Here is a 27176-nt window from a genome sequence, read left to right on the forward strand (position 1 = left end):
GCAAGCTCGTAAGGTACAATAATAATCATATGACGTTGATGCCACCACTCAATATATTCGTCTCCTGACAGCGTGGAGCGGGAGGCGCTCCGCCTATCGAGGCGTCCCAGAGAGCGCCAAGAAAGGCGAGTGGGAAGTTTTTACACAAGCTCATGGAAGAGCGCGTGTGATTAAACATTTCTTACTCATACCGAATTGCTGATACTCACACACTCCGCAGTTCGCAACCAATAAATTTCTTTCTCCCGCTTACTCTAGGCCATTAGTCGTCTTTTTGGCTGCACAAGATCATGCAGATACCGAGAAGCATTAGGAGCTTCTTCGGGCCATTTCAGCTTTGATATTGCCGCGAACATAAGAAATTGTTATTTTGTTGTTTTGAGCAGCTGCCGGCATGCGGTCTTATCACTGTGACTGTTATTTGTCTATTCATGCTTGACAGTTCCAAAAGCGTCTTTATCAATTTCTTTGTAGAGCGTGATGCGTAGAGATTAGTCTCAAATGATTACAGGCAAGCACAGCTGTTTCCGTAGTATGCCGTATTTTTGCAGTATCGTTTAGGTGGTTTCTCTCGATGTTTTTGCGCCGGTCTTTGACAGAATGCAGTCGGGTATTTGCACTTCGGCGACTGTCGAGCACACTATTTGCTATTGCTGGCGCCGAATTGCTTAGTTTTTTTTTAAGGGGCTAGTCAGCCCAATAAAATTTTATTTCAGTGAAATACTGGCCTACGGCCATGTCCCTGCCACGCTAAAGTCCCGCTAACATCGACAATACTTTTAGCTGAAGTGAATTGTAGCCAACTATTAGAGAAAATATTCATCGACCATAGCTTCAGACACGAGATAGTTTGAGGATTAAAGAGAAGCCGTAGCGAGCAGCTTCTCGATGCCACAGATGCTAGCTGCCGGGGGTGGCTGCAGAGACTGCAGCCCGTTTTCAATAGTAGCCATTTTTAGAAACATTTAACCATTTGTATATTTTTTAGGTGGATGTGCAATGCTGCTAAAAGAGAAGTCGCTAATACTTTTTTTTGCAATATATGCTGAAAAACATACCTGAAGAAAGCATACAATTCAGCCAAGCAGTTCTCTCACGGGAAAAATATTCCACTTGTAATGTTAGTTTTTCTTCCATCGGTCCCACTTAAGGATTGTACTGAACAAAACATAGATGGCACCACTGTGCACAATTCGAAACGACAGAGAAATGAGTAGAGAATAAAACATGGCGCGAGAAGACCGGTGCTCCAAAAAAAAAAAAAAGAAGATTTCAAATCTGTCTCAGAAGAAAGAAAAATTGTATACAATTATGCTAGTTTGGCCGAAGGCAAACTATTTGCGTTAACACGTGGCGCTTCATTTCGCTTTCTGTTTGAAGGTTGTCTCAAAGGCTATGCTTGAGCCGAAGATGAAAGAAATCTCTGATGGAAGGCCAATCTTTGATGGGCAGAAATAATTATTCGTTGAGGAAATAGCAATGCTTCATTTAGGTACCCAAGTCCACTCGAACAGACTGAAAGCGTAGAAGGAGGGCGTCACAGTGTCGGGTTGGCGCAGTGGCCATAGGACCGGGTATATTTTAGGGATATATGAGAGAAATAGTCCTTCTATAGGTGACGCAGCTATGCTTATGGCGATGCAGATATTAAATTGAACACCACCTTTTCTTACAACACACAACAATGCATGCTCTGCAGGTAGAGCACGAATTGCAGCGTGTACAAATCATTAACAGCTCAAGAACCCAAAAGCTAACATATGGTCTCATGAAATATTTTTAACGAAAGGAGAAAGGTGCGAGATGAATAAAATGTGTATAAGAGACCAGTTGGTTGCTAAAGTGTATTGCCCAGACTACTAAGCAACAGCAAATATAATGAGCCGTTTAACTGTCTCATTTCATATTTTCTAAATAGTCGCTCTGTGTGTAGCGGCCTATATCTAATGGTTAGTAACCTAATTTTATATTGTATTTTTGCATTTACCTGCGCTGTTCCCTTTCGCCGCAGCCAGAAACTGATTCCATAGACATGTGGTGAGCAGCCATTAATACGTTCTCTTTTGTGCTTGAACATATATTTATTAGCAGCGAAATTGACAGTGAAGAACAAATTAACGTTCCACGTAGGGTAAAAAACAGCCTGCTGTTAAGCGACTTTGCCTTAAAATTCCAGGTTTCTACAGGCCTTAGGAATGTGACTTGATGAAATAGCAGCATTGCCTTTGCTGTACGCTGGCGTACTCAAATGATGTGTCAAAAAACAACCCTGTTGGTTTATTTTGTTGAACTGCTTCGTTTACTTGTCAGTTGCCTTTGGAAGGCTATAAAGTTGTCAACTATTTTGTGCAAATTGATACTCTCTATTCAAAGCGTTTCCTCAAACTGGTTTTGCAAAGCACGAGAACCTTTCTGTAAAATTATGTTTCGAGGCTTCAGTGTCACTGCTTAATCTTCGAGTGCTGGCCTGCCATCGAGAGTACGGCTACAGTGTCGGAAAGAAAAACAAATTGCAGTATCGCAACTATCCTTGTACCCTAGCCGACCGTTCTCTATTGTAAGCAGCTGCGTGTGTATTATACTTTGTTTGCCCCACAAACCAAACTATCGCGTTTCATCGTTCTGTCTCCCTGACGACACAGTTCTAGTTAGGATAGACTAGCTCCGCAGTACGTCTGCCTTTGCTCTCAACTGCGTTGTTTTTTGCAGAATTAAAATAAAGAAAGACATTTCGGTGTAAGTGCAAGATAACCCAAACAAGTATTTTGAAGGATTAGTTTGAGATGACCCAAAACGTGTTCATCTTTGCAAACGTCAATTCCCGGAACAAGAAAAAAAAAACAAAAAACAAATTGTAACGCTAGCAGGCGCGGTAACTGAGGAACGGCGATTCCGTGTTTAATCAAATCAATAAAAACAGCTTAGTTTGTGCAGCCATCATTTCTCGCTAACCTTATTAATTCTGTTAATGTTTCCTTGATCAAAGAGCCCTCAAACTTTACCGAAACTTAGACATTTTTCCAAAGCAAATTGCTCTGAAGATGCACCAAAAACGATTACTTTCTGCTCCATACCAACAAGATAAACGCAAAAAAAAAGCTCCCATAATAGGTACTTTTCTGTGTTTGCATCCCCCAATGTCTTTTTTTCCCCTCTTTTGCCCTGCTTGTTCAATAAATACCAGAAGACTCAAGCGAAACCATATGCAGAGCGATAGCGATAGATCTGTGAAATCTCCTCTGCAACGACCTCCACGTGTGTAGCCCGGTGCGATGAAACTTTAAACCACTCCTGATAACGAGTCTAGAGCCATCACGATGTCGAAATTCCTACCATTTTCTACGAACGACCACAGGAGAATGTGTGTAGTGCGTTGAAAAGAATGCCTCGCGGTTAACTTTGCGTTTATAAGCCAGCATCCTACCCCCCTCCCCCCCGCCCCTCCTCCTATTCTTTTTTTTTTGTCTCTCTATGATCTCCAACGCTATATTTTCTATCTCTTCTTTTCCAGACGAGCACTTATTCCTTGATGAGCAAGTGAGCGGAGGTGCTGCATGGAGATAAGCTTGCTAAATCACAGTTTTCCACTAGTTTCATCAGGCATCAGACGGCGAACTATACAGTTTCGCCAAATAAGGACGAGAAAGAAAGGATGTTTGACAAGGGAAAACCTAGGAAGGAAGAATAAAGAGGAGGGAAAGCCTGCGGAAGTCGCGTTGAAAGCTCAACTTAGCACGTGATAAGAGATTTCCTGCCGTTGGACGCGGAACAGTCGTGTGTTTGCGTTTTGTCTCTTGCTACGCTGGTACACATACAGGATAGGCCGAATTAAGTTCTACCACGAGCACCATTCTGCTTTTGCAAGCTGCCACTTTGTCCAGTTTGGGAAAGCAGTTTGGAGTAAATGTATTAGCGGCTATTATTTAAGATAACCTGCCCTGTTATGAGAACGTTGTTGCGTGCTTTGTACGAGTGGGCCACACACTCTGCTTCCGCGACCATTCAAATTCAGGTCAAGGTCATTTAGGAAGTTGTGAATAAAATTTGTTCAGACTAGATTTTTGCTTTTAACCTGGAGAATGCAGTAAATCCTGATAAAACATGTAGTGCACAGGCGGCAGCAAGTTTTACAAAAGGCGTATAGGCTGTTTGCCTAAAACCGGAACCAACTAATTAACCATACGCCTGTCGGCGCAAACATTTCCGGCTAGTAATTATTTGTAATGGTCCACGTCTAATTAGGTTTCACCTCTTATGGCAGGTTACCTCCTTCCGCTGAGATTACATGTGGCAGAAATCGTAAGTATTCTTTGTTTGTTCGTTTTTTTTGGGGGAGGGGCTTTGTCAAGTGAAGATTGCATGAGTTTCAAAAAACTTTGTATACCGGGTGTCCCAGCTAAATTAGGCCAAGAATTAAAAATAAACCCTTTGAGATAGGCCAAAGAAACAACTTGTATACAGATGCCAGCCAACAACAATCAATTTAATATTTGGCAATTAACTAATACGTAATTAAGAAATTTTTATTTTCTTCAGTATTTTCTTTGGACAATAAACGTGATTTGCAGAGCGGGCGACAACATTCTCACACCCGCATTTCATTTCTTTCCGATAAAGAACACCTCACGTGAATCGTTTTCCCAAGCTCTAAAGAAAGACTGCGAAATAAAAAAAAATATCACCTGAATAACGCATTCATGAGCCGCAGTTGTGGTGCTCTCAATCGTATTTTGAGTGAACGAAATTAGCTGCGGCTTAGCTCGACAGACCTGTCTTAGAGGTTGGCAGATATGCTGGCGGTGGTTGCAGCCAGCGCGGTGAGCTCGCTGCAACTAGCACCGTCACGTGCGCTGACTGCCGCAGACATATCGGATAGGCCTACCGCAGCAAAAAAAGTTGTGGAGCCAAGGCCGAAGTTGATTTCATTCATTGAAGGCCAGGTTGAGAGCAGCATAATCGTGGCGCATGAATGCGCCAGTCACATGATATTTTTTTTTATTTCGCGTGCTTTCTTTAGAGTTTGGAAAAACGATACACGTGAGGCTTTCTTTATAGGAAATAAATGGAATGGGGATTATAGAAGCTGCTCTCTGCTCTCCAATTTTCTACATCCATTTATGGTCGAAAGGCAATAAGTCGGAATTTTTTAAAATTATTTTAATTATCATTGGTTAAATGGAAAGTTTGAAATCTCCCCTTGTGCGCCAAATGGCTCGCAGCTATATACAAGTTGTTTCTCTGGCCTAACCCAACTGTTTCATCTTTTAACCCATGGTTAAAGTTATCTTGCACAACCTGTATAGGGATCCTTGCCTCCACGCGATTATCTCTGCAACAAAAATGGTTCCGAAACAATTGCCGCGAGAAAAATGCCTCATGGGCTACAAGAAAAAATAATAATACGCTCGTTCAGATGAAGCAATGAGCTACAACACTTCTAGATATCAGAGCTCACTAACTTTGAATGAAAATTTGAGTACTAGTCTCAGTACACCGCAGTTCACGGCTTTCTTTTTGATTAAGCTGACTGTCGAGTGACAGCTCGCGCTTTGGTCATGCTGCTTGCGACACACCAATCTACCATGACGTCGTACAGAAACTTCTGAGTTCTCCCGAGGTTTGACTGCTGGCCATTGCATTGCGGGCTCGGCTGTACTGACTAGCACAACCTCGCATTACGAGCGGAGCGAGACAACGAGAAGACAACAGCGTACAACTAAAACCTGGAAATGGCACGTTCGACATCGACACTCCTGCTTCGCATGGAGAAACGGCCTCAGCTAAGCGCATAGGTTGCGATAGGCACTTGGCGATTCTTCGGCGCATCAAGCGCGCTGTCAGTAAAATTGTAATTGAAAATCAATATCACCGCATCGATCTCCGCGGTGAAGAGGTGTTGCTGCAAGCATACTTTTCTTGCCAAGAAGCTCCCTATCTCGCCATAATTCCAATGAAAAGGAAAATATTAATGAAGTGATGGAGAAGAAAACACACATGATTAACGACCTCGGTAGACGGAGTTGGGCGAACTCCCGCCACCCTACAGGCGTCCAAATCACTCGTATAAATTACCTTTTTTCACGGCGAATTTGTATTGCGGAAAAGCAGGTCCACTCCCTTGGTCCGAAGGGGACGGGACTTGGTCGACGGTGCACCGTCAACTTCGTTGTCGGAACAGCGTATCATCCTGGTTTTACAGCCGATCGTTTTATTCGAGATCCAGCGAAAGTATCTAGTTCAGCGCCGTCAGTTTCATGGCCACCGGCGCCAAGGCAAATAAAGAAAATAAAGGAAATTATTGCAGATGGCGTCACGTCGTCAACTTGCTGCCCGCCTCGATGAAGGGCCTCGGGGCTAAAAGCCGAAGTTACCGAGATTCGACACGCGTCTTCTACGGCTCTGTTTTATCGGCGCTTCTCGCCGCTTATCAAACTCTCCCTTTTTAGGAGACATCGTTTTGTCCAATAACTTGATTGTTAATTTTTGCGCTAATCTACCAATTGTTGCGCTGGCTGAAGGTGGGATCATTTGCGCCGGCGTTTAGCCCGAGATTGAAACGTATGCTTAAAGACATGATTTATGGTTTTGCAGTAAATGCTCTTTGTGCGGATTGCGAACATTTGTTTCGAACGCCAACTGATGACGCCTACCTTCATGTGCTTGTCGGCGAAAGGAATTGGCTCTGTACCATAACAATAAAATAAAAGATACTATGATATTTACAAAGAAACGACATGTGATGTATTCCAGGAAAAATTAGTGCTGGCCTTTCAGCAAGCAATCCTGCCTCGTGTATCACCTGGACGCAGGGACTATATCATCGCTCACTGCAGCAGGTTCTCTTAGATGTATCTGCAAACGTCTCCTTCGCAAATTCCTATAGTCAAAAAAGGAAAAGAAGGGAGGGGGCAGATGGGAGAGGTTAGCCAGTAAAAGAAGCTAGTTAGCTCCCCTAAAGAAGGGGGAAGGGATGAAGGAATATAAATGATAAGAAGAAAAGGGAGTAAGAGGGCAAAAGAAGTCACTAGGTGAAACGCACAATGAAAAGTCAAAGCGTATCGTGCAGCCCCGACGCTATTAGGTGCTTGGCCAGCCTTTAACGTAGACAATAGCCGCTGCCACTCTCCGAGTGTCTTTTTCTCCGTCAACTGGCATTGGTATTAATTCTCCAGTGCACTACTTAGAGGCCCTGTTTCGGCACTATGTTGGAGACACTCATATACAATATATGAAAGAGCTTCGTCCCTTCCGCATATGCTTCACTGAGGTTCTTCAGCAATGTCTATAACTAAACAATACTGGTTTGTGACAGCAACACCAAACCAAGCCGTTTCATCAAATCTTGGTAGATCAGGGGAAATTCAGAGCTTTAAGTAATGGTCAATTGATAGATAAGGCTAGTCTGAAAACTAACCAGAATTCCACGAGGCAATTGTGATCTGCCACGCTAGTGTTCGGATTCTCATCGCTGCACTTGCTCATAAAAAGAGGTGGACACACGAAGGCCCTCCTGGTGAGCTGTTCGCGCTGCCTCGCCCGTCCAAAGATTGCCTCCGATACCGCAGTGACCAGGCAACCACTAATAAATAATGCGTTGCTCTTGCTTGGCGGCAGACTTGAAAACTTCACCGATATCCGGTACCATTTGCTCGTGGCAGCCACGACGAAGAGTGTTTTGTAAGCCCTGGAGCGCTGCTCTTTAGTCAGTGAAAAACAGACCAATAGAATTTCATAATAAATGCAATCAATGGCGGCGCAAAAAGTTGTAAATTATGCACCACCCAAAGAAGGCTTGTATAACGTCTCAGCCCTTAGTACAATGTTCATTATGGAGATGACACAAAGTCGGAATAACTATTGCGGTTCGCTGAGCTGTCAGTGTGGGCGCCGGTGTCCGTACTTCTAATGCATATGTTTCAGAGTGATCGCTTGTAAATTAATCTATGAACCTTCTTTTTGATACCTGGTATTGAAAGCACCTGAAGAGTGTGGGGAAGCCTTCATGATGGAGAGGATGGCGAAGAGGCGGGTGTAAATTTGAATCAAAGAAAATTATGTTGGGCACCGATGGCCTTTGCGAATAATGTTCTCGGCATAGTAGTCGACAGGCTGCTAAGATATTGAAAATGTGAATTCGAGATAAGTGACAAATATTTCCTATCAGGGCGTCAGCTGTCATATAGATAGCCGCAGAATTCTATTGATAAATACGTACTTCTGCAGCTGTAGAGACACCTTTTGATACTCATAATTATCAGACAGTTATGTACTGGGAAACTGCCTGGGGTTATATCATAGGCTGCAACTACACCTGAGCAGCTATTTGGAATTGAAGGTTGCACTGTTCCTTTCTGACTCCGCGGTACCAATTCCGACTGCCACCTGGGCTATCGAGGTTGCCGATAATCAAGGTTTTTGGCCTATCTTGCACGACAGTGCAGAATAAACCTAGCTACTTTTACAAGGGATACCTAACAAACTTAAATTGTTTTTTTTCTCTCTATCCCCCACAAGCAGATAGGAAAAACTACTTACATCACTGAATAAGACTTGTGTGCGATGTTACTAGTAGCCGTATATGAAGACTGCTTTGATGGCGCGGCCTTAAAGCTCTTGACAAATGCAAGTGTTTTGAAAGTGAGTGAGTTATGGCCTCTAACTTAAACACTAACGTACATCACCCATACATTTCATTTATTCGTATGCCACGCAAATTCCCACGGATATTCTCAGTCTCTTTGTCCTCAAAATGGCGCTTTTACATGTCATTGATACATCATAGGAAAAGAAAAGAATGTATTAAACCTCTCATATATGTATTCCTATTCTTCAAGTCTGTTAACTTGTCATCAATAAATCTACCATTTTAATATGGCCGGGGTTTGTAATACTGATCACATAATTCTTATTTGTATATAAATTAAGGAACAAGTCAATACGCAAATATCTCAATGAACATTTTTTGAAGGCATCTTTGTCCTTGAGTCCCTGAAGAGCAAATATTTTTCACCTAATTATTGTGGTGGTCGCACACAAGCCCCACAACTGTCCTGCATACAAGCAATGAAAGCCGTTTATTCAGAGTGCTTACTTTAACGGACATGCCAAGATGGATGAGTGGTTTTTGAATTCGGCTTCGGATCCCATGGACGTAGGTCTGTCTGACCCTGGTGGCGCCAGCCGCATTTCAATAGATGGGAAATCTGAATGTACTTGTGGCTGCCCGACGTAAGCGTACGTTAAACAACCTATGTGTTTTAACCGATTCAGAGCCCCAAAAAGGTCGTCCGCCATTCACCATTCACTCCAACATTCACCAATTGTTTGTATTTAATTCCATATCACTTAAGTTATCATTTTAGAAATGGAAGGCCCCACTGGCGTCGAATCAGGATGTTTATATCTAGAACCTTGGGAAACGTCCTGTAAACACAGTAGTGAAGGAAGCAGCATCTAGAGTTCAGAATGGAGTGGGAAGTGAGACGCGAGAGTAAGGACAAGTGACACTCCCAGGGTGCTTTCATCAGTCTTTTGGAGCAACTTCATGATTGGGACGACTAGCAGGACTTAATGCCTCCTCAGGGGACACCGCCAATCCATCAGGCCTGTCTGCGTCGATGTAGGCGGTAACGCAACGCCACCAACAGGGCGTGGAAGCCACTCCTGTCGCTTAGGGCATCTAAGACCGAGGACTTTCGTTTCTCCTCGCAGCCTTTTTTGCTCGCATTGATTTTACTTTCTCATAGTATCTGATGCATCATCCATTTGGCGGATTTCGATGGTGAGAACTACGTGTAGATATCTCTATGCAGGGAAAGTATTAAGGATTTGTACAGCTTCCTGAATATAGGCCACTCTCATTAATTCTTTCAAAGTTGAGGTAGGATGGTAAGTAATGTAAGGAGACGCAGCGAACGAAGCAGAGTTCGATACATTACGTGAGCGGTGCGTAGTCACTGTGCTTTGACTAAACCAATATTTGCACATATTCGGGCTTGCACCTTAATATGAACATTCGAAAAGTATATAAAAAGCTGATGGACGGCGTCAATTCCACAATAATTTCGGCTTTTAGGAACGATCTGCCGGACGGCTTCGGTATTTTTGTCCAAATAAGGGTCTTAAAGCGTGCTGTAAATGCGCTGTAGACGAAAGCTTGGCGTTTTGTCGCCAGCAAAATTAATCATGAGCATTATAGAATGCTCTAGAGTTGGCGAGCTCAAGTCGGGATTCGGCATGCAGAAATAAAGGTGGATGAAATTATCTGCTTTTTCAAAATGGTGTGGACCGTAAATGCCGAAAAGCTGTTTGCGCAAAGACCATAAATACGCTTCTTGCCTCCGAAGGAAACCAGTCAAGTTTTATAGTAAAAATTACGGCATCCTCTATTGCGGTGTCCCTTATAGGCGGTATCACTTTAACCCCTATAAACCAAACCAATTGTATTCCTATTGCTTCCATGAGCAACACTGACGACTCAACTCGTGCGGAACATAGGCAATAAGCGCGAAAAATAAAGCAGGCTCCCGTATGCTGACAGGAAAAGTTTCCATATGCCAAGTTACGCCTTCCTACTTCCAACAGCTGCTAGTTCCTTAAACGTACAATGTTAGAGAGGTTGGTTGCTTTTGCGTTCTAATCACTCACGCCCGCCGTACGTCTTTGCAAGACTAAAAACTCTGTCCTGTATATCCGCATTTTCCGTTTTCCGCCAGAGCAGAGGATGTTGCCGGCCGGAAGATAACGGCAAAAAAGTGAAAATTAATCTGCCTCATGTCGGCCGGTTTTCCTCTTGCCGTCACAATATCAAGTATGCCTATGCACCCCGAAAAGAAAAGGAAGAGAACAGCGTGCGTATTGAGCAATGAAGCCAGCAAATAGTACTATACTTAATCCACCACTCACTTTTATAGAGGCGATTACGCTTTGCCTATATTATATTATTTTTACTTCTTCCATGCTATTTTTTAGCAGCTCCCAGTATAGAAAAGAAATATATTTTTTAAAATGTACTAAAATATAGAAAGTAAAAGTACAGCAGAAAGGAAAACCAAGGCAAGAGGCCTTTGAATGCGGTGTTAATCCCCTCGAGGCATAATCGGATCACTGCTAGGGAGGCTTCAGTGCTCGAGATCGAAAGAACTGCCTTTTATATTTTGGGAGCACCACTCCGTCCATGGGAGGAGAGTCAAACAGCCAGCAAGGGCGTTCAATCGAAATGTGAATAAACAGGAAGTCTAACATCGCACACAACATCCCAAAACGCAAAATGGCTTTTCTCAAACTGTCTCTTGCAGAAGAGTTTTTGTGCATATTTTAATGTAGCGTAGCAAACACGGATAGAGTGGAAGAAGACAAGAGCGAGCACGACTTGTCAACGATGCAAAAAAAAGGTGATTAAAGACGTACACAGCATGTGAAGGTTTTATGTGCATATGTATTTAGAAATGCGGTAGAAAACGGAAGAAACTCCGAGTTATTTACTGGAAAAGTAGTCAACGACAGGTAATGCTTGGAGTGGCAAGTGAAAACCTGCGCCTTCAAACATGACCATTGTGTGACCAGCCTACTCTTAGAGTATTCGAGCAATTCCTGATCTTCACTTGGGGCACAAGATTATTTTCCCTTAAAGGCTCGTAAGCGTAATAATTCTGTATGTTTTTCGGGAAGACTGACATGTGTTGACATTACAGTTCTGGAGCAATTGGCCACTTTGTTAAGAATTTTATTTTACGCCAGCTTAATTTGCACGGCTAGTGTAAAAGGCTACTTCTTACCAGAGGCAAATATTTTCCAGAATGAATCAGAACGAAGCTCTTCACAGGGTGTACTTTATTTATTGTTTAGCTTAAATCTGCACAAGAGAGAATATGTAGCTCACCACGCCCGAAAAATAAATTAGAAGAACGCTGATGGTACGTGAGGTTTAATATTTAAAAATTTGTGTAGTGTCATCTCTGCTAACGAACGTTACTTCATACTAAGGGCATTAAGCTGCCTTGGTCAGCAAGGCGTTTTTCCTGATTGCTGGCTATGAAATTCTCAAATAAAGCTTGCAAAAAAAAAGCTCCACTTTGCTTGAAGATTACGAGTTTACTCGGATAGATGGGGAAGTCTACTAATACCACCATGGGGCAAATTTTCTGTTAAAAATACTGTCACAATTTTTCTGCGCAGTCTCCGCCTTGGTATCAGCTTTGCTAATCGGCGTTCCCGGTTGACGCTTATTTTAATGTTGTTTATTACTTTACATATTAGTAGTTATATTGATTTGTCTTAAAAATGAACTATTATGTTTACTTCTATTTGCATATTGTGTGCAATAAACATACTCTCTACTTATTTTTTATTATTTCAGTCTATCTTTTTAAAGTGTATTGTATCTGCTGCTCAATATTTTAAAGCATGGTATTAACATTTTCTTTTGCTCATTACTCCTGTGAAGTTTATTCGATCAAATATCTACTGCCTATATATTTGTTTCATGAGAAATGAGCTGCGCACCACCAATTTAATCTATTGGTTTGTCATACTCACATGTGGCCTTTTAGGCTACGAGTCTTCAAAATTAAAGTTAGAAATCGCGAATTTAGAAATCAAAAGAAGAGAAGCAAATTCTGGACGAAACAACGATGACATCCTTAGCGCTGCCCGTCTGCATCAAAAGGAAATATTGAATTTCATTGTCTCCAAAATTTCCGCGAACACCAGCTAGAATCATTTGTCGAAGCGCTTTCATGCTACTTCGCCTCGAGTGTGAAGAATATCACGTCAGAGAGCAGGTGTTACGAAAAGCTCCCACAGTATTCGTTCTGATGTAGAGTTAGCGACAGTCATTACTTTGTAAAAGAGGTGCGAGAAAACGGAACTCTCCGGATCCAGCTAACTTCCCCCTTTTAAGATCGGGGGACCTGTGTTGTGTGTTGTGTTGTGTTGGGTTTAAATTTTAATAGCGGGAGACCTAATGATAGAGTTATTTTCTGGACCACTACGAATTCGCTTATATTCGAGTGTAAATGGGTTTCACGGGGGGTTTTTCAACCGCACTCACGTAGATGCACGCATCTGGCTCTTCACTTGATTAGATGTGAATACTGTGTTTCTTCGTATTCTTTGAGTTCAAGGAAAGCAATGATGGCAACTCTGCGCGTATTGTACATGACCTGTTTCTTATGCTTGAGATGCGTCTATTTGGTGACAGGAATGGCGTTTACATGGAAGGTGCAGTCTTATGAGGCAAGTGCCAGATTTAAAGAATTAAGGCTGGAAACAAAATCTCAGAGCCAATAAAATAAAATAAAAATAAAAATAGAATAAAATAAAACACAATAAAAGGTTTTTCACGTTAGATTTGAACCAAGGTTCTTCTAGCTAACCTAAACCGAGGTTTCAAAACATGAAATGGTCCTCAGCCCAGTGAATCCAATTCAGAACTATTCGGAGTTGCCTATGCTAATCCCCAGTAGTTATTTATTCCCCAAAAGTTAATAATTAGTAAGTACTGCCTTGACAGAAAAAGTGTCAATACAAAAAGGGTATATCTCAAAAAACGAATAGCTATGTTGTTTCCATCCCGCTACGACTTACTTCGCAATAATGATAGACCTTCATAATTTGCTGTCACGTGACCAGCTGTTATTTTAAATCATTCGTCAAAGTGCGTACAGCCAGCTTCATCGTAGGAAACACGGCCAAGAAAAGCGGATTTTGTTATTTCGGAGGAGTCTGGAGGCTTTAAAGTGACGTCGCAGCAACTAATTTTTTTTTTTTACATTTTTGTATTGCATCACCCGTGATTTATTTTCGAAATATCCTTATGTATATACTATATATTGTGGAAGAAGGCCAGGTCGAGACAGCAAGGCAAGGAATTCTGGCGTTTATTCCCATGCACAACCGAGGTGCGCGGCACCGGTGGCGCCGCGGGATGATGACGATGGTATGTTCACGTGAAAGAAGAAGATCCTTGGAAGGCTCGCACAATATTTCCGGGGGGTCGGAAGCGGCCAGCCTGGCCGCTCCTAAGGAACTGCTGTATCGCGGCGCACAAATGGCTTCAAATAAGACACAATGAACTATCTCAGTGTCACGGCGACGTCGATCGGTTGGGGGATGAATACGTGTCACTTTGTAGTTCACTGGGGAAGTTTGGGCGATGCGCGTGTATAGACCAAGGTAGCGGTGGTGAAATTTATCACTAAGGCCAGGGGTGCGGAGAGGTGCGTGAAGTAGTACTTCGTCACCAGGATGGAAGGAGACCTCGCGATGAGTAGAATCGTAATGATTCTTGCGATCTTTCTGGCCGGCTTCTGTGTTGAGGCGAGCAAGATGACGGCATCGGGCCACACGGGATACGAACTGGGCACATACTGATGTGGAGGAACAGTCGGACGTAGAGAAGAAGGAACTGTCGAGCATTGTAGTGGGAGGACGGCCAAAAACGAGGAAAAATGGAGAATAACCGGTAGTCCGCTGTACTGCTGTATTATAGGCGAATGTGACAAATGGTAAAATAGTGTCTCAATTCCGATGATCCGGTGTGATGTACATGGAGATCATATCGGATAAAGTGCGATGAAATTGTTCAGTCAGACTGTTAGTCTGAGGATGGTAGCTTGAAGTGGCCTTGTGAAGGGTGGATGATGCGTGGAAAACTTCGGCTACGACTGTGGATAAGATGGTAGTTCCGCGGTCACTTTATAGCACCTGTGGAACGCCATGCCGCAATACAATATATAGTAAAAAGAAATTTGCAGCCTCTTGAGCCGAGCCAGTGGGTACAGGTATGTGCTGTCTCCGCGTAGCGCGTAAGGTGGTCTACGGCCGTGGTGATCCAATGACTGCCCCGATCAGAGAGAGGCAGGGGACCATATAAGTCGTTGCCGGCTACTTCAAACGGTGTGGCGGGCAGGGAAGGGGTTGTAGGAGACCAGAAGGTGGAGAAGTCGGCCGTTTGCGACGTTGGCCCAGGGGGCTGGAAGCGATGTATTTAGCGCTTCCCGACCGAGTGGCAGCCTAGGCGCGTGGAATCGGTGGCGCCGCGGGATGATGACGATGGTAAGTACACATGAAAGAAGAGGATCCTTGTGAAGGCTCACAATATATATATATATATATATATATATATATATATATATATATATATATATATATATATATATATATATATATATATATATATATATATATATATATATATATATATATATATATATATATATATACCGGGTGTCCCAGCTAACTTGAACCAAGGGGTACAAAATAATATATTTGAGGTAGGTCAGAGAAACCAATTGCATTACACTGCCAGCCTCCTTGCGCACTACAGGCAATATTTTGTTTTGTAATTACTTAATTAGCTAATTATGTTATTTATCTAATTTACTAAATATCGACTTTAGACTAAACATGCAATTTGGAAAGTTGTAGAGCACCTTCAGAAACCCCCATTTCAATAATTGCGATAAAGAAATTCTCACGTGTATCTTTTTTCCGGGCTCAGAAGAAAGCCCGCGAAATACAAATAATACCACGTGACTAGTGCATTTGTGCGCCCCGATTGTGGTGCTCTCAGTCGTGGTTTGAGCGAACGAAATCAGCTGCGGCCGTGTCTTCTTGGCCCCGTTAAAGCGGCAGGCCAATATGCCTGCGATGGCTTCCTCGCCCGCGTCAGACAGCCGGCCCACGTGACGGTGCAGTATCAGCGAGAGCGGCGAGCCGACACCACCGACATTCTAACAAGGCCCCCTTCTCTCCCATCAGCGAACGTCACGACAAACAAATGAGCGATAAGGTATCAGCCACTGAATCTTATTTTTGAAGGGGCGAGATGACATCATGTGACTCGACTAAAATTAGCGCTGCACCTTCATTTGCCGGTTCTTTATCGCCATCCGCCTGTCGTGATGTAGGCTGCTGCGGTGCGCAGGCCTGGCCAAAATCGCGGTGGCGACGGGCGAGCTCGAGCTCGCTCGAACCATCGCCAACATTTCCGCCTGCCGCTGCAACGGGGCCATCGGGTCACGGCCGCAACTTATTTCGTTCGCTCAAACCACGACTGAGAGCACCACTATCGCGGCGCACAAATGCGCTAGTCACGTGGTATTATTTATATTTCGCGGGCTTTCTTCTGAGCCCGGAAAAAAAGATACACGTGAGACTTTCTTTATCGCAATTAATGGAATGGGGGTTTCTGAAGGTGCTCTACAACTTTCCAATTCACATTTTTGGTCTAAAGTCGATATTTAATAAATTAGAAAAATTAACATATTTAGCTAATTAAGTAAGTGCAAAACAAAAAATTGCCTTTAGTGCGCAAACAGGCTGGCAGTTGTATGCAATTGGTTTCACTGACCTACCTCAAATATATTATTTTGTAACCCTTGGTTCAAGTTAGCTGGGACACCCGGTATATATATATATATATATATATATATATATATATGTAGCCGCGAAACCTTCAAAACTGTATTTGTTGTTTTTTAACAACCGGCGCCATACGGCCAGATCACTATGATTCTGGATCGCGTATCAGTTGTGTATTCTTTGTTTGTTAATGTTCGATGTCGCGAGTCGCACCTTTATCAGTTTCGTCGTAGCGCAAGATGCACCGAGATCTGTCCCGAAGATTCCGGCCAGTCGTGTGTCTTTCTACAATGTTCCAGCTTGTGCTGGGAGCTGATTGCGACGTTATCTAGATTGTTCTGAGCAGCATTTAAATTGAGCGTTGCCGAGTGTGACGGGCATTCTTTGTTCGACGATCGACCAGCACGTTTGTTGCTATCGCCGCCGCCGAGTTGCTTAGTTCTTTTGCGGGCGCAAGTCAGCCCAATAAAGAGTTAATTTCAGTACCATCAAGCCTGTGTCTTCTTTTGGTGTCAACGGCCTTGTCACCACTACGTGACAATATATATACCCTTAATTGATCTCTGTGTTTATATATATATATATATATATATATATATATATATATATATATATAAGGTGTTTCACGTAATATGAACCAAGGAATAAAATATAGCGATGCTTCTAGCCGCGTGAGACCCACTTATTGTTTGTCGTAATGTAGTGATCCTGAGAATACTTTTTTTTTCTAGTCGGCTCATTTAGCTGTTAAGATCAATTCGGCAAAACCATAATTATTCAATTTAGGGCCAAGTATACTTCACTAAGTTGTAGAGGGGGTTCCGATATCTCCTACCTAGTTTGTTCTATTCCTACGTGATACTTCGGCTTTAATTAGTATGAACCATTTCCGAAGATTTTCGGGGGCGGAAATACTGCTCAGACGTTGGTCCGACTTCCTATCTTCAATATTGTATGGGAAATTTAAGTATGTAGAAAAAAACTGTTTCCTTTTCTTCTATGTTGGCAGATTCTCTCAGTTCCTCGTTTTTGTTTCGCCTAAACAGTCCAGAATGATTTCTCATGCAGGCAGGAGGTGTTGTCTGGTGTATCCTGCCTTCATTAGGCGATATATTTGGTGATTGAAACTACCCTCAGTGAAGTGAAAGAATGCTTTCTTTAGAGCATTTGGTAGCACTACTAAAGCTCTCCAGCTTGTAATGCCACGACTCAAACGAAAGTACCTTATGCTTCGCAGTTGAAAAGACCAGCAGGTATGATTTGCAATTGAGCTCATTTTGCGTAAAAGAGACCTAATCGCGTCATTTTCAGGAGCATCAAGAGCGAACATGAGTGAATGAAGGCACTAAGAAAAATGTCTCAAATCTGGTGCATGGCTGAGTAAAAGCCATGGATATCGGTAACAGAGAAAACAAGAACATTATCAGCAAAACCGAAACAGTGCAAACCTTTTCACCTTCTAATCTTTCTCTGAGATTTCTGTCCTTTTGGGAACCAATGCATACTACTTTTTAGCAGGTAAATGTTAATCTCGCAAGTACCAAAGGTGGACTTGAAATGCACTTGAAGGTATCAATCGGTAGCATACGATGCAGGTCAGCATATTAAGCTGCAATCTAACCTAACCACATGAATGTGTTTCTCTGACCTGAGGGTAATGTGACCGCAATGCCCTGGTAGGCTAATTATGATCTCACACTCCCCTTATAAAAAGAGAGGCAAAGGCTGGCAGCTCCTGTCTAACAATGTCATGCAACTAAACACATCCTCAAACTGCTCGGCATATCAGCTACCAATACCACCTGCCAGCGCCATGCTCGTGATTTGAAACTCACAGAGCCAACGACGCCTGCCTTTCCATGAACGCTAGCACTCTGAAATGCTGAAAACATATTCGGAGTATATTCAGATTATTGCTTATATTGTTACGTATATAAAGGACATTGAACCGGTAATCCTTACCTCTAGAGGTAGCACAGTGGCTACGGCGCTACACACCGTTGCTGGGGGTATGCACGGGCTCATAACCCGGCCTCGAAGGTTGCAACCCAAGTTAGAGAATGGGTGCGAAAACGCCCGTGTGCAATTTGGGTACACGTAATGGGTAAGCTTCTGTAGTACTGCACTATAAAAAATTAACAAAATAAATATCATTAGCCTCCAGGGTGGCGCAGTGGGTAGGGCGCTTGCGACTGCGTTGGGCGTATGCACAGGCTAATTACCTGGCCTTGGAGGATGTACCCAGTTTGGAGAATGGGGGCGAAAACGCCTGTTGGCTATAAGGGTACATGTAGCGGGTAAGCTTCTATAGGTCTCCACTATAGAAAAAAAAAACAAATAAATATCATTATCGTCCAGGGTGGCGCAGTGGCTAGGGCGTTTGCGGCTAGTTGGCCGTATGCACAGGCTAATTACCTGGACTTGAAATCCGCACCCAGGTTCAGGGATGGGCACAAAAACGCCCATGTACTATAAGGGTTCACGTAAAGAAATCTACCGCTGGACGCCGCTGTATATTCCTGGGGAGAAACTACATATCAGCCTGTAAAGAGAGCCCGCGAAATATGAGAAATAAAACGTGTCTGCGGTTTGTTCTATAGTATTGCAGCGCTGACAAACGTGTTTTGAAGTAATGAACCGTGCAAGCTCCACTTCTCGAAATGTTCGGCCGAGGGACGCCACTATCAGCATAGTCTCAAATCTCTGTCAGCGTCAGCACATTCGAACGGAGCATAAGAAGCTCCAGCCACAACCAGCGATAAGCGATGGGCAGGCCACCGACATCAATCTCGGTGAGAGATTTTATCAAGCTATCACACTGACGAAGCAAAAAAAGGAAAAGAGCAATCGTGTAGAATAATTCAAGGCAGACTTGGTTTTTTCTTCCATAGCTGTCCTTTGCAGTTGCATGACTTTGCTTGGTTGGACGTCAATGGGAAAATACTCTCTTATTGGTCTACGTTTTGCCTTGAGTAACAAGAATAGTCGTAGAAAATATTAGGCGATTGCGCAATTTTCAGCACTTTGGATGAGATCCGGCTTAATACAATCTTTTGTTCTCTGTTTTCTTATAGTTAAGAATAAATAACCTCCTAGATAAATTTTCTGAGGCCAGTTTATAAGATTAGATTCTTTTCACCATGGTAGTGTTCTTCCTCTGACCGAAAGTAGATTTTTTCAGCCTACTCTCAAGTTTAGAGGAGCAAAAATTAAAACAATATTCTCACCATGAAATGTGCAGCCTGAAACATTCCATAAAAAATAAAGCAAAGGGAAGTTACGTGGAAGCACAGCCAACATGAATAAAGCCATCTTCGCCAGTGTGTCGCTTCATATTCCTTAGTTTCGCCTACTACGATCTGGATTCTCTCGATATTTGATTCTCCAGTAGTCCGTAGAGAGAATACCCGCATGAAACATAATAAAAGAGGCTAGCTTCTTTCAGGCCTGCCAGCACCAAGGTCAGATAAGTATTTTCTGTTTTTTTTTAATCAATAATTACCAACTCGACCGCTGCACAACCCAGAAGACTTACTCATGGGTGACCCGGGACTAACCAAGCCGTGCACGTAAACCTTCTTCATTCAGATGGCTCGTAAAAATGGGCTACAATACGCGGAAGAGTGACTAGTCTGACTGTCTGAATAATGCAGGAAAAACAATTAGAGTAGGAATGCACCGAGCCCTAAACCAATAATGGCCGCTAATGTGAACAACGCGATGGATTAGAAGCGAGGATGACGAGCAGATGCCGCGTTAGGCAACTTAACCGGAATAGTTCATGGTTGCTAAGGCATTTGTTAGGCACGCCAAGCCACTCTCGCTTGCTCGGTAAGAGTATATCCCGGTGGAAAAGAGCACGCAGCTCAATTATTCAATACTTTTGCGTTTTCATTGCATCGCCCTTCCTCGGTCCTTCGCTTCTTCTGCTTCCCCATCCTCCCATCGCATTCCCTCTGTTGATCTGTGCAAGGGGGAATGTTTGGACGCTGAGCGACCTTGTTATTGTTGTTCTTTCTTCACATCACCCTCGATGTGTACAGTAAGACACACCATTACTTACTTCTGGTTGCAAAATTACCTTATATACAGCATTTGTTAGGCCACTACAGCGATGGCGCTTACTGTGTTCTTCGAGCATTAAGATGGTTCTGCCGCCTATCGCACCCGATTGTAAGCGCTGACAGGAAATTTGGCGTCCTCCCTCTACCTACTCACAGTGTGTTGATGGTATGTTGCGAGCTATGCCAGCAATAACTATTTCATAGTGAGGCGTTCAAATTCCTGTAAATGCCTGCCAAAAGAAAGGAGCTTAACTAGACACTTGAAGGCTCTTTTCAAACGCAACCTGTGCAGAACATGTAAATTGTACATAACTTCTGCGGCCTGACCCCGTAAACTGTCGAAGAACAGGGGAGGGGAGGGGGGGTTGAAAGAAAAAAATATCGTCTACAGCTTGTCCGAGAAATCTAGCTAGAAAATTTCAAGTATAATGATGTGAATGTTATTCGCAAAAAGCTGTGCGCATTTCCTGGGCACTGCGTACAAATATGTTTTGATGTGAGGTTTGATAGCGCAGAACAATTGGCATGTGTATTACAGTCATCGTCATCATCATTTGCCGGACTATATCTACTACAGCGCAACAGCCTTCCCTATACTACGCCAATTAACATGGTCCTATGATAGCTGCATACTTTGATCACCACAATATTCTTAATCTCATCGGCCAAACTAACTTTCTGCCAACCCCTGCTACGCTTGCCTTCTATTCGTAGTTACTTATGTGAGTCTTAGCGATTATCATTCATCATTAATTTTTTCAGTAGTTCACTGCAGCCTTCCGTAACTTTCCGCTCTATAGGTATACGATGCATTCTGAAATGTAAACTCTGGCAATTTTAAAATATATTTCCATATGAATTCGAAACAAACCCACATAAATTTCGCAGAACAATCATGAATTAAAAACAAAAAACTCCCATTAAGGCTTAAAGGTTCAACATTTACAGTGCGACTGTAGAAAAGAGCACTTTCAGAGATATGACCTTACCTAGGCTTGCAATGCTTACTGCACGCTTTGAGACATCGCGCATAAGACAAAGTGCAAGAAGGACTGGTAAAAAATGCGAGCGCTACGCAATAGCAGTTACTGATCCAGATGGCAACTGTTATGAAAATGCAGACATCCCAGCAAATTTGTTTGCACCTAAAAATTGCTGGTGTTTAAACCGGCTAACCCAGGACGATGGAAAAGCTTCGTTAGGCCTCCTTGCGTTTCTTTTACTCAAAACCATCATAACTGTCGCTACTATCGTCATTTTCAATTAAATGCACCATGTTTGTTATCGCGGCTACCACCAATATTCTTATCCTTACTATCATTATCATCGCTACTATAATCATCATCATTATCACTAAATGACCATCACTTTCGTCGCTAATATAATCCTCATGCTTGACAAGGAGAATCGCGGTCTGTTTCTCACGAGCCCGGTGCAGTTTAGTGGATTGCACGCTCTGTTGGGATTGGAGTGATAGCGGTTTTATTCCTGGAGGCGGCAGTCTTTTTGTTCTTTGCTTTAGCCAAATATCGGATCAAAAGCAAAAGGTCAAAGGCGGTGCGATACTTAGCAGGGATATATGTAGCTCACTGCACCCTCCACCATTGTGTAAGACCACGTACAGTGCAGGCCAGGTCAAGATGTCTAAAGCTAATTAAAAAATAGACATTACCCTTGCAGTTAGGACATTCTTTTTCACATTGCATAGCGGCACTTTTCGGGTTAAACCGCTGTTGCAGTACAAATGGATTTTTGTACCATGTGCAGTTCACACTCTAGTGTGCAAAAAAGGATGAAACTGTTGGACATGTTTCTTTGCACTGCTGGGCAGCATTTTTATTCTCAGACGTCCTCCAAAGTTCTCTAAAGAAATATTTCCTGCCTGCCCCTGTAGATTTAGAATGGAATTGCGTCACGCAGATCTACACGAACGGCCAGTGAGAGAATACTTCAGTGAAGCCATTGCAAGGTATTGTGAAGTGATAAAACTTGCGGATCCAGCACCAGACTAGGTCTCGCACTTCGAAACTTTAAAATCATGGAAAGAATTTCAGTCATGTTACCTCAGTCAATAAAACTGAACGTTTTTTGTAAACACTGTATTGTGTTAAACAATAAAAAAGACACTATATCGGTGGCATATGGTCTTTGCTTATAGCCACATTTTGTCCTTTGCTTCTTTGAAAGTCCAAATTAGAGCTGACAGTGACCTTGGACTGTGATGGGGTAGTAAAAGTTAAGCTTCAAATGTGTTTGCTGTGTGGCTTCTCGGCAATTGTTTCGGTGTGCTGAGCTCCTTTAGGACCACTAGACGGGTGAGCTACAGACAGTGTCTGAAAGCCTAGATGCATGATTTATTGTATTGCCATTCATCTAGCGTGAACACAGCGGAAGCGCCACTGCGATATTTCTTGTCTAAGGGATTGAACTCCTGCTAGTAAACACAATATGCCTGCTCCTGTATGCATGAGTGCCCTGCGCTGTGTACGCTTTAATGCACTCTCTTCTACTCTCGAGATAGGCGAACTTAAACGAAGTGAGGAACTATCTACCTTTTCTCATATTTTGTTGTAGTTCTTTTTCTAACATTTTACGGAATCGTGAATGTATTTCAGCCTGAAACAACTCTCACGCGTACTATAAACATTGCAAATAAAGCTACCAGAGAAGAAAGACCGGGAAGTTTAATTATTTCCGCTCCTCACCAGGCACGTGTACACAAATTGCTCTTGTGCAGCCTTCTTTGTTATAATAACAAACACAAGGATGCAGCCACATTTTATGGAATTTTTATTATTTCTAATGTGGCGCACTCCCTACGACAGACGCATTTCTCAGGCAGCATAAATTATTAATGCCGGACTGATAGATGCGCTAGCGCACAGCAAAAGAAACTGCGTTATCGCAGTTGAAACCGCAACCATTCCCTACGGTACCTTCTCTCAGGAGACAGAAATGTGTCTTTTCCATAATAATGTGCACATTTCTCTTTCAAAACTGACATGTAGATTTTTTTTTTAATTTTCTGCTATCTTTAGCCATACGCACTGCAGTATTGTGCCCATTCAGATGAATTCATAACTTCAGCAGTTGAGCATAGAATAATTTTAGTCGCGTGTATAGTTGTGTAACATATGGCGAATCCTTGAATTTGTATTTCTGCTTTTTCATTTCTTTACATGAGTTGCGGGTATGTCTTTTTGTCCAATATAGGAAACAAGAAGCTTTTGATGTCGTTTTAGTCATCTCAATACAAATTCAATTTTATTTGTTCGTTACTACAATATGTTTCGGGGAGAGCGGCTAAAAAAACAAATAATCGGCTCGACGGGATCCTTGCTCCCTTTACAAACATCAGGAATAGCGGCAGCTAAGCCGCACTTTGTGACAGGCTCAGCAATTTCAAAAATAGCTGAGCCTGCCACAAAACATTGATGGCCAGCATCAAACCGTGACAGGGAGCCCATCTATGTGACTTAGATTATACACATATATATTTCTTCACTTCACCGGCACCAGATGGGCCCCCGGTGGTACATTGTCAATTTCGCCTCGACCGTGGGCTCACAGGTAGCCGTAGCGCCGGTACCCAATGCGCGCAGTTGTTTCGCCTGTAATCGGGCTTCAAAGCGCCGAGGCGGAACAATCTATGCGGGAACCACCAACTAGCACTGTGTTACAACGAGAATGCACCCATGAGGCATACATCTGTTGACCTCGTAGGACAAGTTTTAGTAGGACATTTTATGACAAGCTTCAGTGCTGCAAATTCAGCAGACCCCCTGAAATGGAAACTAACAAGTTAACCTATATAGTTTATTACCAAACTAACTAAAACATTTCGCTTTCTTGCCAGGGGTCCACCTTAGCCACAGTGAAGGAACAGGGATAAAATAAAACTCTAGGCAGTGAATTTTATTTAAAAAATCGGACCCTATAAGAAAAAGAAAACACCCGGTATATCTATGATACAGCATCTAAAGTGCTGCAGTATATTTGTTTTACAGAAAAGGTACGGCTGCCAGTATATATTTTATATTTCACCGGGCATACAAATAAGTATAATTAACCGCTCTTGAGTTCGTAGTAATAATTAAAGAGGGAGTCGTCGCAGGAAATGATGAGTCGAAAGATTGGTAGGGGATCTTTTTCGCTTGTATCGACATTTTTTAAGCCATGTTCAAAAATATCTGTTACAGAGTCGGTGCCGTCGACCGTGTGAAGGAAGCATAACATCCTGGGTAAAAGCTCGAGCATGGCTCGCGATGATGGCAGTTGGAAGGTGAAGAACACCTCGGCCCTTGCTTCCCCCTCTCCCCCACCCCTCTTTTACTCCCTCTGAGCCTCAAAAGCGTTACAAGCATGCCTCTGGCATGCAGTAGCTGCCAGATGACGTGGTCAGAGAGATAGGTCAGCGGAGTAATTTGATGGCAGCATTTTACTTCCCTTACGCTGCAATTCCAAAGACGCACGTGATATTGCTCCGTGTGACGTTCCGGGACAATATTCATGGTGCAGTAGGAAGAAGCTGCAAACTCGTGCAGCTGCTTTTGAGTGGAGGAATGAGATGGGAATCAAACACAGGGGCCCCTTGCACCCCTCTAATTTGAAGCGTCGGACCCTCGAAACATCGTCAGTATGCCTCTGGAAAGTGCAGTGGAAGTGACGACGTCTGTGACCAGAAGGCTATGCATGACCCACTTGAACTAAACATCTTTAATTGAAACCCATACTGCAACATGGCATCCCGGATTGTCTGGGTTACCTAAAATAAAGTTGGTAATGCACAATAAAGATTCATAAACTAACAATGTTTCCTCTGTCAATTCCTCACAGAAGAGATAAATAGATAATCATGCAGCGTCCAGTAGAAATCCAACAATTTCACGTAGACGCCGCAGGAGTCTCATTGATCATTTGGAAAATTTTCTTTCGGATACATCAAGGGTCTCAAATCTGCTAACCAACGTACCATGTTTCTGCAGACTCATAAGTTGCGTGACCGCTATAAAAGCAATTGGTGTGATACAGCTTCAGGTATCACAATCACAGTAGCAATGACGCTGCGCATGTGGGAAACATCTTAACCACTGATGGTGTAAAGATTTCCTATGGAGAAAAAGTTGAACGCTATTTAGTTTGTTACATAGGGTTTTACGGCGCACGGGTAACTATGGTTCAGTTCAGTCCAGTTCAGTCGTTCAGTCGTATCCGACTCTTCGTGACCCTATGGACCATGTCACGCCACGCTTTCCGGTGTCTCACTATCTTCCTAACATCACATAACTTCATCTGCAGTGCCTCGAGGATGCCATCTAACCATCGCGTTCGCTGCCTACCCCTTCTCCGGCGACCCTCAACATTTCCCAATATCAAATCTTTCTCCAGCGACTCCTCTCTTCTCATCAGATGACCAAAGTAGCTGAGCTTTAACTCTAGAATTTGACCCTCCAATGAGCAGTCAGGTTTTATGGCCGACAATTTCGACTGATTTGATCTTCTGGCAGTCCAAGGAACTCTCAAGAGTCTTCGCCAGCACCGCAATTCAAACGCGTCAATTCTTCGGCGGTCAGCCTTTTTCACAGTCCAACTCTCGCATCCATACATCACAACTGGAAAGACCATAGCACGAGTTACACAGACTAATGTCTCTGCTCTTTACTAGGCGGTCAAGGCTAACCATTGCTCTCTTTCCCAGAAGCAGGCGTCTCCTAATTTCATGGCTGCAGTCTCCTTCTGAGGTAATCTTGGAGCCCAAGAAGACAAAATCAGTCACCGCTTCCACTTCTTGTCCATTTATGTTCCAGGACTTGATAGGGCAAGACGCCATGATCATTGTCTTTTAATGTTCAGTTGAAGCCCAAACTTCTCACTCTCTTCTTGTACGCGCATCAGAAGTCTCTTGAGTTCCACTTCACTTGCTGCCGTTAAAGTGGTATCATCCGCATATCTAAGGTTGTTGATACGTTTTCCAGCAATCTTCACTCCAGCTGAAGACTCGTCCAGACCGGCCTTCCTCATGATGCACTCTGCATATAGGTTAAATAGGCAGGGCGACAGTATGCAGCTTTGCCTCACTTCTTTCTCAATCGGAAACCAATCAGTAAGACCAAGCCCAGTTCTGACTGTGGCCTCTTGTCCTTCATACAGGTTCCTGAGGAGACCGATGAGGTGAATTGGAACTCCCATCTCTTGGAGAGCTTGCCACAATCTGCTGTGATCTACGCAGTCAAATGCTTTCGCATAATCAATAAAGCAGAAGTAGATGGGTGTCAGGAACTCTCTTGCATTTTCCGTGATCCAGCGAAGGTTGGCAATTTGGTCTCTAGTTCCTCTGCCCTTGCGAAACCCAGCTTGCACGTCCGGACGCTCCCGATCCACATACTGCTGCAGCCTACCTTGGAGAATTTTCAACATCACCTTGCTAGCATGCGAAATAAGCGCGATCGTGCGGTAGTTGGAACAATCTTTGGCACTGCCTTTCTTTGGAATGGGGATGTAAACTGACCTCCTCCAATCTTATGGCCACTGCAGGGTTGTCCAAATCGTCTGACATAATGTATGAAGAATGTTAACAGCGCCATGCTTGAGGTTTTGATGCAACTCGGCTGGAATGCCATCAATTCCGCTAGCTTTGTTCTTAGCAAGGCTGGATAAGGCCCGTTCAACTTCACTCTTCAGGATGCCCGGCTCGAGATCAGTAATCACAACCGTCTTATGTTGGGTTTGCACATTCGGGTCCTTCTT

This window comes from Amblyomma maculatum, chromosome 4 (assembly GCF_055883805.1).
Source record: "Amblyomma maculatum isolate TAMU_Amacu chromosome 4, ASM5588380v1, whole genome shotgun sequence".
Lineage (NCBI taxonomy): Eukaryota > Metazoa > Arthropoda > Arachnida > Ixodida > Ixodidae > Amblyomma > Amblyomma maculatum.